The 12,236-nt window shown below is 41.8% G+C and overlaps 2 long non-coding RNA genes across 6 annotated transcripts in view; one reads left to right on the forward strand and one right to left on the reverse strand.

Moving 5' to 3' along the window:
* LOC146763844 (uncharacterized) overlaps positions 1–2,753 on the reverse strand; it is a 47,995-nt gene extending 45,242 nt beyond the window's left edge. The window contains exon 1 of the long non-coding RNA XR_014951188.1: positions 793–2,753. This is a non-coding gene — a long non-coding RNA (uncharacterized LOC146763844). The remainder of the gene's footprint in view (positions 1–792) is intronic.
* Positions 1–12,236, forward strand: part of LOC146763845 (uncharacterized) — a 155,241-nt gene that overhangs the window by 19,308 nt on the left and 123,697 nt on the right. The window lies entirely within an intron of this gene.

Consider the following 12,236-nt stretch of genomic DNA (forward strand, 5'->3'; position numbering starts at 1 on the left):
TCAGTATAGTTGTGGTTACTCTGCCATACTGGCTATCAATCTCTGCCTCACTGCTTGTTTTTGATACACAGCATATTTTCACTGCTGTTTGGCCATCCCAAACTCCAGAGACAGTTTTTCATCCTATCTGGCAGGTAGAGCAGGTTCTGCAGGAAAGGCACTGACCACAGATGCCATGACCAGAGCTTACTATAAGGCATGGATGTGTGTTGAGAACCAATCTAGCTTCTGCCCTGATATGGAAAGGACAAGGGCACATGCTGTTCCTTCCCAGTATGACCCTTCTGTGTTGTTACTCTTTTCTTGTCTCCAGCCTTCTTCCTCATCTAGCCAGTTTCTTAATTCTGTCACCCAGTTCCCAGGCTGGGACTTGGAGATCTGATGTAACCTAGGGTAGCCATTGTGAAGACCACAAGTAAAAGTGTGAGGAGCTTCAAGCTAGATCATGCATGGGAGTAGGCAAAATCTACAGCAAAAAGTGCCAAGATGTGCTAGGAACTACTAAGCACAGGTAATTTGTAGATTTGAAAGGTCTGTAGCCCTGCCAAAAGGTGAGAGGCTTCACACAAAGCATTTCTGCCTCACCTCATCAAAAACTTTCAGTTTCCAGAGTTTAAACACTTTGAGAGAACGCAACAGCGCAATTGCGATTGGATATGCTCAAAACTGTTTCCCTCAGACCGAGACTTCTAGGAGTAAAAATGGCCCGGGGTGAGGTAAAGTCCACAGCACGGAAAATTTCAGCTCAACATTTAAAGTTTGACAAAACTCCGTACAACAGAAAAGGGATGCCTTTGCCAAGTCATGTGAAATAATTAATCCATGGAAAAACAACCTCAGGAGCTGTTGGATGCCCACGGAAGCACCACACGGCCGTTTCAGCACCCAACACGCTATTCCTCTGGGAAAGTACGAAGAGATTAGGCGAGCAGCCAGGACTCGGGCAGAAAGCGCAGCAGGGTTAGCACACCCTTTCCCGTTTCCTCCCGTTTTCCCGCGGGAGCCGCGGCCAGCAGAGGTCGGCGCGCCCCAGCGCGGCGCGGCGAGTCCGCGCTGCGCGCTGCTCCGTGCCCGGGCGTCCGCGGAGCGCAGCTGACCCCTGCACACAGCGGCGGTCTCTGCGGTCTCCAAAATCTTTCCAGAGAGGTGAAGTAGCTTTTCCAGTGCCGTGCAGTAGGTTAGCAGGAGAGCGTCACATTTTCTGACCCCACCTTTAGGAAACCAGGCTGCTCTTCTGTGTGTCAGGGATTAATAAAGCTTCAAGGCTGATTCTCCAATAACGCAACATTTCGCTGATGGCACATCTTCACCATTTTCAGGTTGACAGGCCCCTCTTCCTCAAATATAAATCTGTCACAAATCCAGTTATGGCTCTTCCCCTCTCTTCTCTTGCTGTTCAGAAATATTCCATTATTGCTACCTTCTTTACATTGGGCTGTTGCTTGCTGCAAAATCTCTCTCCTCATTTAGCTGTGCTGTGCACAAAAGGAGAGGGACACCATCGTTCCTAAGACATTTAATTTAAATGATACAAAACATATTGTGGGAAGCTGTTTTCAACATGCGAGGAACACCCTCTCCCTGAATTACTTACATTATAAGGTATTCCTTCCAATACCTGGTAAATTTCAGGTTATTGCTAACCTCACTGTTCTGATTTGAGACAAGTTTTGTGATTTAAATTTTAAGTTAGGCAATTTAGTACAACATTTTAACTATCAGAAGATTTTTGGTTCCTAAGTTTTGATTGTTGATTCCTAGGTAAATAAAAAGTAATTTGTAGAACTTTATTTTCTTTTTGAGTTTGACTGGATGTTCATTTAGATGTATTCATAAAACAGGTCATGATATGGATACCAAATTACATAAATTGTACCCTATCATAGCTGGGTTCTCTTGCTATGTGTCTACAGCATACACTGATATAAGCTCCAATAAGAGTCTTAAAAAAGAAGTAGTACATTCATTTTTCTGTGTTTTTAATAGTTTATATTCCTAATTTGAAATATACTAAAATAAAAATTATTTAAATGCAGACTGTTTGCACTGAGGATGAGATCCAGCCATATCAGCTTTAAAAGCTTTGTATGTTGGAGAGAAATAGAGAAGAAATATGATATTGGTCTATAATTGACTGCAGTGGGAGAAAATACTTTAGTCCAGCAGGATCTGTAATCAAATACAGTGGCAAATTCAGCCTAAAGATTCAGAGGTCAATTCAGAGAAACTAGAAACTAAAAGATACTTGTACAATCAGAAGTGTCTGCCATACTGGAGCAGCGTATCAAGGGGTGTAGGTGGAAAGCAGGCAGTTTTCAAATTGGCTCCCAGCACTCTGCTGGGACCGCACAGGGGACAGCATTGTGCAGCTCGGGAGGTGACCATCAGTCTGCACTGTCTGGACTCTGCAGATCCTCGTGGAGGGTGCTGTGACACCCAGCATAGGCCTTTGGATGCCACGTGAGCACAGCTGTGTCTCTTTTTCCAGCAGAAGCCTGGGTGGTAACACCCAAAGGTAAATATAACAAACGGGAAACAAGAAAACATGTGGAATTAATCAGTTCCACTGAACTGGCATTTTCTCATTAAAATGTGTTCAGTCAGGCCCATGAAGCAGAGAATTGTTGCCCTCCCTAAAGTTATATCCTGGTTCTCACACAGCCAGTTTATTCAGGAAATAAAACTGGATGATGTATCCTCCCAGCTTCCACATGAATTCCTGGTGCTTGTTTACATTTGTGGCAAGTCAGGATGGTTTCCTGACTTCATTAGAAAGCAAAATGTAGCTCTACAATTTTCAGTGACCCATGCTCCAATATGCTTTGCAAAAGCTTAGCTGTGAAAATATCAGGAAGATTTTGTGTTGAAAGTAGCAAGTTATTCTCTCAAATTATACTTTCCAGCAGCTGTATCACTTCTTCAGCAGTTGTGTCATTTAAAGAAGCTTTTAGCACACTTTCTGCTTTCAGACTTAAATATCCAGGTTGTAGATTTGCTGTTTTGACCCTTACTTCAGTGAAAAGAGAACATATTTGTGTATTATTAAGCCACACACATTTTACTATCAAAATCAGTAAAGAAAACAAGATAAACTGTTTGTGCAAAATAGCTGGATTAATTGTGGTCAGATAGTGACTTGAATTAGTGGAAGTGAACCATTAAAATTCAGCTGTTCAGAGGGACACCTTCCACAGGAGAAGACCAGAACTTATTTTACAGCAAGTGCAACATATGAAGTAAATTAAATTTTAAATGAGGGATCCACTAATTGCTAAGGAAGAAAATATGACTTTGAAGGATCTGCATGATATTAAGACATTTCACACAGATTTAAGTCTTGTTTTTCAAACTTATTTTTCTTGTTTACTACAAGCTTCTTTTCTCATAAGTTTATGTTAGGCTAATGTGAAAGCAATCCATGCCATATTTCTATTCTAAACAGCAGTACAAACCTGAAACTTCACAGCCAAGGTGTCTCATATACAATTGCATCACAGAATTGTGATGGGAAAGGATCTTGTTGCAGAATATGGCTGAGAGGGAATAGAGTTTCCTCTAATGCTGAGGCTGCAGGATGAGGTGGGAGATAATTATCCCCATGCTCCCATACTGTAAGCAAGCCATTTTCCCAGAATAGCCAAATGTAGAAGTGCTGAGGTTACACCACCTGGGTCAGCAGCTTTGTGGGCACATCTGACTTTGGTCTACAAGGGTATGTTGGGGGAATCCTGCAGCAATTTCTTCTCATTTGTGTGGGAAGGCAAATCTCGTATTTCATGATACCAGCATTCTGTCCTTCATTTGCACAAGCCCAGCAGGGTCTACCTGACATTCCATGCTCTCTGGAATGGCCTTATTTTCAGGACAGTCTGCTCTGGGTCTTGGAAGCCGCAGAAGTCCGAAATACCCCCTAAGGTTTCTTGGGCATTAGTCTCCCCTGAATGCTCTGAAAGCCCTTCAGACTTGTTCACTCAGCCAGGCAACTGTGTCCTCCGTGTGCTAGAGTAGGGGCAAGGTGCACTCCAGATTTGTAGCATCTGTGGGCAAATGAGCACCTGATTCTTTATCTGCCCTGCTCTGCTTCACTGTATTTTATGCCAGACACCAAGTCTGGTGGCTTCAGTATATATACTATCACTGCTTTATCATGTCTCTTTGCTTTCATGGCTTCCAGCTTTTCCCATTTTTGTTTTAGCCAACAGTGGCAAGTGTCAGTCCCATGTGAGTACATTTATGCTTCAATTATATCAATGTCACCAAAATATCATTAGCATTGTACTAAAAACTTTGTAAATCCCAGGCCTTACTGAGACTGATAGAAGTTAAATGCTAATTTGGGGTATTCATCATAGCTGCATTAGTGTCCAACTTGTGCAGAACATGTCAAAGCATGGGCCATGATTCTACACAGACCTTTAATAATGCAATTTTGAATATTTTTCATCTGTGAGCTCAACTGATATGGTAAACTCTCTTCTGACTGAAAAACCCCTAGAGAAATGCTTTGTGTTTCCAGATAGGCACCTTCATCACCAGTAGCTGCCTCAGTGCTTGTAGAGCTCTGCAGAAGTGGCAGTGCTGCTTCTGAGAACTGACCTGTGCAGTCCCATTTAAACTGTGTTTGTTTTCAAATGTCTATGCTTAGCAGTTATGGGGCAGCTTGGATAAAATAAAACCTAGGAGCTGGCGAATGAAAAGTCACCATCTGAGGTGCAGTTTCTGATAGGACACATCAGTTCTGCTGTGTCAGTGTGCAGACTTACAAGCGGGCTGTTATCTGGAGAGGCAATCTGTTCCTTTAGCTAAGATCCTCAGTCTTTAGTGATGATCTGACTTGGCTTCTCTTTAAGGTAATTGGCAATGTAGCTCCTTTTTGTTTTGACCGGAGTTCAAACATCTGTTTCTGACAACTATAGTGAAAGTAAAAACATAATCATATTCACAGCCACATGAGAAAGTCACATGAAGTTTTCTCTGCAAGGCATTTAGCCCTTCTGTGCTGCTTTAACTGCTAAGCTGCACTTACATATACAGCTAAGAGCAAGCCCTCTTGTCATGCCTTTGTGCACAAGCATCCCACATTGCCTCCTGTAACAACAGCCACATTATGCTTCCTTGCACAAAACCAGCTGTCAGTTTAGATTTCCTTAATCCTGCCAGATTCCAACTCAGCCAGCTAACAACCATTATCTATGGGAAACCCTTCTGCGAAATAAAGCAATGTCCTTACAGAAATGACATGTCATAAAAATTAGTTTGGTCACCAATCCAGCAAAATACTTTGTTTAAGTTTGAAAACTACAGACTGTGGTATCATGTTCCCTGGTCCTATAGATCTCAGAAATGATGAGTAGGCCAGCACTGTAACAGCACACAGGGCCAGATCTCCACTTGCCCTAATTATATAACACACTTAAACAGTACAGTTGTGTTTTGCATGTTGCTGCTATGTAGACAGTGTATACATATGGCACAATAGTCTCCAGTATAACTTTTCCAAACTCCATCAGTGTAAACAAGGAATGTGAACCATGAGGGTTTTAACAACATTGGGATAGCTTTTTTGAGAGCAACATGCTCTCATCAGTGGAAGAGTTGAAGGGGACAACTCTTCCCTGTAAGGACACGGTAGAGGTTTTGATGGGCTCCTCGATGGAAGGATAAGGACAAGACAAATGGCAAGTGCATGCTACAGACACTATTCCTGCCTGTGGTAAACAAGAGGCAGAAGAAAACCAGGCCATATCTTATAACCCTGGACACAGAATACCATATGGATCAGATCAGTCAGTGACTGTGAGCATATTCAGAGCAGTGGTCCTCAGCCTTCTTAGCCCTCAGTGAACTCTACTAATCCTTTTTGCTTCCCTATGCATACCTGGCTCACTAGGCAGGAAGAGGGAGGAAGGCTGTGTGCATGCTCAGCCAATAAAGACCATTCCTTGCCAGGGGAAAAAGGAAAGCTGTTTCTAGCTCAAGTAAAACAGTACAAATGTGGTGCCACTGGCAGGTCTATAAACACATGACACTTCAACAAGAATTGCAGCTTCTCAGTACACCAGCTGGTGAAAGCTGAACATTTTCTCCAGGTTTTTCTGCTTTGTCATTGTTTTGTGCATTTGTATCATAAATGGTTTGCAGAGTCGCTAACAATGGTCAATTTGAAGCCAGAAGTAAGTGACCAGTGTATCAGTAGATTGTCTCAAAAAGCAAATTCAAAAGTGGGATTTTTAGTTATATTACAGGTATTATTAGAAGCAATTCAGGTCATGTTTTCCCTCAACATAAATAGGAGAGAAATCTCTTTTTTTTTCAATGAAAGCTTAGACCTTTATCTGTTTATAAAATTTGGCATCAGGGACTTTCAGAAATAAAATCATGATGTCCCATTTGACTCATGATGAAATACCAAGATATGCCAATCCATACATAATCTGATAATCCTTTTACATCCTGATCATTAAAGACTATAAAGTTTTTTAGTGTCTTTGAATGTGAATCCCTTAGTGACATTCCAAGCCATGCACCAGATCTGGTTTTCGGTTCACAAAGTAGAATATAGCCCACAGCTGTGCTGTAACTACACAAATGAAAACATATTCTTCCTTTTTTGGGATTAATATCATGCCTTTTTGAAGATAACTTTTATGTGGATAGGGGAGAGGTGCTAGTATCCCTTCCAATAAATGCAGTAACCAGCATTTTATAAGCTTTTCTTTAGTATTTTTCTTTTCTAAGTGAAAAGTATGCTTCTTTATTAACAGTTATTTCCAACCTAATTATTTTGGTTGTCTGCAGTTCAAACAGCTATTTAGAGTGGAAAAACCCCAAAACTGCTGTGGCCAATTCCCTGTAGGTTGATGGAGACCTCCAGGCAATCAAAATAATCAGAGCACTGTCTCAAGGTCAGCCTGATCCCTGCAGAGATCTCTGCAGAGGCTATAACTGAGCTCTTCACATCATGTTTGAGAGCTATAAATGTTTTATGTTAAAAGTGACAAGCAGAAACATGCAAGAATCCAAAGCATGCAAGAAAGGTGTTTTAACAGGACAGCAGTGCAAACCGGTTTTCAAAACTGAGTATTAGATCACATGTAGCAACTGTATTTTTGGAAAGAGGGGAAAAAAAAAAGGAAATAAATTCCACACTGCAAAAAAAGTTCCCCAAAGTATTGTTTCTAGACTGAGAGCAGACAAGTAAAAGGATGGTAAAGATGGTATTATTATAAAATGCTGAGAGAAAAGCTGGGGCTACAAATCTGTTTCTGTTAGAGACCTCCAATGTGAATTTATGCTTACATTTCTTTCTTCTTCTTCTTCTACTGAGGCAGCAGTACACCCTTTCTGGACCCCTTTATCTGTCCAGTCGATTTAGACTTAAGTGCTTAGTGGCAGACATTCTCTCCTCAGTGGCAGAACAGTGTCCTGCACAATGAAATCTTAATCTCTGGCAAAGCCCAGCGATGCTGTGACAGCAGTAGGAAGAATGAAGCAGAAAGTGCAACATTTAAAGGCAGCAGGAGAACATGGTTAGGCAAGATCACCTCATACTAAACCTTTCTGACTGAGTAATTACAGAGTGATGATGGATGAGTAGTGTACATAGTCTGATTAATTTCAAAGCAAAGATGGCTTTAAAAATCCCACTGCTTATGGGCATTGGCAGGGCTCCTGCATCCATTCTAATGGATGAAAGACTTCAAATTACTATACGTGGTTCTTAAAACATCAGCGTGTGCATGCATTATGACAGAAAATCTGTGAGAGTGGTTGAATTTTCAGTTGAACACTCAAATGCCAAGAAACATCAGCAGAACTGTAATTCAGACCCCATTCTGTGTGCTATGGTAGTGTCTGAGCACTACTATTTTGTGGTATACTTCCTCCCTTGTTCAGTGCAGATGTTGGACAGTGGTTGAATAATGCTAATTACAACTGCTGCCATAGGAAAGATTTTGGAAAGAATGCATTTACTGCTACTCTATGCTAGGGTCAGGCCTACTACAGTTAAAAAAAAAAAGTCCCTTAGGCCTTTAGGGAGTTTAGGGAAAGGGACACAGACCTAAAAATCCTGATTATTTTGGAGAGCTCTTCTATTAAAAGGCTAGGCATGAAGGAAAGGAATGCTGGATGCGAAAGAAGATAAGGAGCTCTGGTGGCTGGAGATTCCCAGTGGGTAAATCTCCTGTTGGGAGATAGAGACAAAAAGGCCTGGTTTCACTGCTCCATAAGTGGTGGGATCATCACTTCTGAAAGCTTGCAATGGGCAGGACAAGAGGTGCAGGAGAGAAGAGACGGCCTCATGGTAATTGTGATTTAAATGTTGCCCTGGAGAACTGGGTCTTGTGCATGATCATGCTGCAGCAATTTTAATTGCTAGGGAAACCACTTAAAACGTGGAAATTCTCTGTAGGTTCCTCTTTCTCTCTGATTCTTGAGGTATCTGAGTCTAATTTGCAGGAGGCCATAGAAGATACTGTGGCAATTCAAGGCAGTGGAGCTGCCACTTGTATGCTGTGCCCACCTCGCTGTGCCGTGGTGCCCCAGCCATGAGCAGGAGATCAGCCCCTTTCTCACAGCATAGCAGGGGTGAATGACTCCACACTTGTGTGTTAAGATGAAAATGTGAGCAGCCCAGCAGTAAGAAAGTGAGCCTGTTGTCAGCGCAGCACCTGTGTGCTGTTCTGAGGACACCTCTGTACCACAGGGTCACACATTGACAGCTGTGGGATGTAATACAGCCATTCATTCCTCTGCACTGAATGGGCACACGGACCCTGTGGGGATCAGTCACTTCAGTGACTTGTAATATGTGTCTGGCACAGGCTCCAAGAGCTCTGCCTTCTGGGTGCTTTCTTTGCCATTTGGTTATTAATAACCTTGTCCATAATAAAATGCAAAGTATGAGAATTATCTCTGATTCATGGACATTTTAGGGTCATGCAGTGTAAAGGAGCGCCTTAGTCCCAGAGTGCACTGGACTGATGTTCAGAGAGTGCAGGCTCTTGCTCGCATTTCTATGATCAGAGTATTTCTCTACCTCTCTGTACATCTGCTTTCCCATATGGAAAGCATTGTAATGGTCTTGAAAGTACTTGGTTTATGGTTGCAGAGCCTATTTTGATGACATGTATTAAAACACCTGTCAATTCCTGCTCATGTCCCAGTGGACTTGACCAGTTTGGATAACCATAGCAACAACATGAAGAAGGTGAAAGTAGATCTATAGAGATGGAAAACTGCAAAAGCCCTAGAGGCTCAGACTGGCGTAGTCTATTCAAGAAACTATTTTCTCTATTTTCTCGCAAAACTGAGCAGGTAGTACTGTGCAGTTTGGGAAAAGGGTGCTTATAGCTAATTCAGCTCAGAACAAGTTGAATTAGAAAACATAAAAGTTAGTTTTGCTTTTTCTTTTCCATCTAAGACTCTTGCATTGAAATGTTTGTCTAAATACTAAAAAAACAGGAATGTCATGAACAGTAATAAAGAAACTTAATTTTGTGGAAACATTATACAGCAGTGTGGGTCAGAACAATGTTAGGCAAATAACTGTTGATTTTTCTTGTGAGTTTAAGCACCTTCAAAGGCCTGAATGGGCTGGTCAGGAGCCAAAAAAATGACACTGCATGACAAGTGAGGAGAGCAAAACTAGCCAGGGGTGTGGAGTGGATCTGATTTACTTCTGCTGACAGAATGGAAAGATCTATTTTATGAAGTGTTATAATGATGACTGTTGGTTTATTTTCCCTTCTTCAGTCCAGGCAGAGGTGTGTCCTTCATCTCCTTTGACATCAGTGTGGCACACCCCCAAGTTCACTCTCTTCCACTGGTTGAATTTCTTCTCACTGGGGTCAGTGTCATCTGCAAAAGTACAGCCTCTTGCTTGAGAGAACATAGGGAATTTGCCATTATCCAAATCCTGCAAGCAAAGAAGCTGAATTCTAAGCAGGCATTTCCTGTACGGACTTCTGATATTTCTTTCTTTTGTGCTTGCATTACTCTAAAAGTATTGCATACGGCTACAGAAGCAATTATCCCTAATTATTTTGCAACATGAACTGTCTGGAAAGTTACATGAGTAAGACAGCTTGCAAGTTTTGCACTTGAGAGCAACCAGACCTAGCTGTCTTTTACAGTTGTAGGTCTTAATGGGAAATTTTACATACATTAATTCACTTCAAAAAGATTTCACTTTAATGAATTTTTCTTTTATTTATTTTACTCTTATAAAAGGGGGAAGATTTCTACACAGGTTATTGATATAAAAGCAGAATAGCAACTTACAGCAAAGTTTTTTGCTGATTGATTTGTAGTAGAAAAGCAAGCAAGAAAGACAACATAGAAAAACATGCAGTTTGGATAAAGAAAGGTCTTCTTGAATTGTCTCTGAGGAAGGAGTCTGTTTCCTAGTTACTTTGCTTGACTCCAGAAGCTGGATACCAGAACAATACTGCTGTATTCATTTACCAGCTTCTGCAACTGAACAGCTTTCTGGTTAATTTCAGGAAATCTCAAAAAACCTGAGAGGAAGAATTCTCTTTGGGGTATCCAAGCTTTTAAAATCATTACTCAAATTGGTCTTTTTGTATAACATAAAAATCCTATAGGTTGTACAGATACATATATTTACTTTATCTAACTTCTTTGTGGGTGATACAGTAGTTGTGCTCTCTTTCAGGACTTGTTAAGCTAAGAAGAAACAGACATTGGACCGGATATCAGATGCATTGATATCTGCACTGGGTTGCACTGTGGCTCAGTGACCTGTTGCAAAATTTGTAACCTTTCATTTTTGCCTCCTTTTCTCATCTTATCTTCTGTTTGTCTTTAGATTATTTTAGCCTTGTCCTGTCCCTGTACCACAGATACCACAAAAGTCCAGGCTTGCTCAGGGTTTTGAGTAGTAACAAAACACAGAGATTAACTAACCACTGTGGGTAGTTGGAGACTATACATTTTGTTTAAACAGGAACTGACACACAGCAAGTTTAACAGGCGATTCCGGTTCTGATCAAGTTTCCTGTGAATTCTCCCTTATGCTGCATTCCTGTATGCCAGGAGCCTTCCCAGGGAAAGCACTTTCCCCCTGAAGGTTGTTTCTTTTTTGGGGTTTCCATATGCAGCAATGGTATGTGAGGTATTACACATTTCACTCCCTGAAGCTGATGGCATCTATCATGGGGAGTCTGTATGTTCACACAGCAAGGACCAGCAATTCTTCTAACTCTACTTTTGTTGCAGATGTACAGTGAGTCTGTAAAGCATGAGAGGTCTGGAGGTTGAAAAAGGTCCTACACTCAGGCATGATCCCAGCTGTTATTGGTGCACAGATCCTGCTCACCATTTCGTCACCACTGCAGCAGAGGCAGCCACTCTTTCTGTACCACAGAATTTTAGTTCACTTACTTTAATGCACATTCCCACCCCTTGGTAATTGGCAGAAAGCTCATATTTCTTATTCACTAATCTGGGAATTTACACACAGTGTGAATGCAGTTAACTGAGAGAAGCTGGCCAGCAGGAGCTTGTGGGGAGCTTGTTCAGAGGAGTGTGGCTCCTGGCTGGTGTTGCCCACAGCGATGAAGATGAGGCAGCAGCAGGGCTGGTGTGTTGTGGTCCTACCTCTCTGCTGTAGTGCCATACAGTTGCACATCCAGTCCTGCAGGCTATGCTTGCTCTCCTGTCAGAGGTTTAGCTATTATTTAGCTATGTTCTTAGCTATTTCCTCAGCTGCCCTACCAGGCAGACTGGGAGACACCTCAGCTACAGCTGAAGACATCTCAGAAACTTTCCCAAAGTTGCTCTTTTGTGGCTCAGTGCCATTCTCCAGCCATTCACTGGCCACTCCCACTGCTCAGCCCCAGAACTTTATGCTGGTTCATGAAAGCAGACTCCAGAAATTCACAAAATCAACTTGAAAGCCATAAGATTATACCAAGTTATAAACCATGGCATTTTTAATAAGCTTTTGGTGTTTTAGCTTTTGCCTTGAAAATACAAGGACTATGGTTCCCACATAATCATACACAGACACAGGCCAAGCACCAAAAAGCAGGTGTGGGAACAACCAGAAATTGAGGGCAGTGCAATTAATGTCAGCCACCAGGGTCCATTTCCTGTAACAATTATAGTGCAGATGAGACTGTAGTAGGTAACATAGTGAGAGATACAGATCACACATGCAGATGAGATGAATTGACTAGCAATGTGGGTCTATCTGGGCAATATGTGGAGTC

Source organism: Lonchura striata, chromosome Z, assembly GCF_050655825.1.
Source record: "Lonchura striata isolate lonStrDom1 chromosome Z, ASM5065582v1, whole genome shotgun sequence".
In the NCBI taxonomy this organism is placed as follows: Eukaryota; Metazoa; Chordata; class Aves; order Passeriformes; family Estrildidae; genus Lonchura; species Lonchura striata.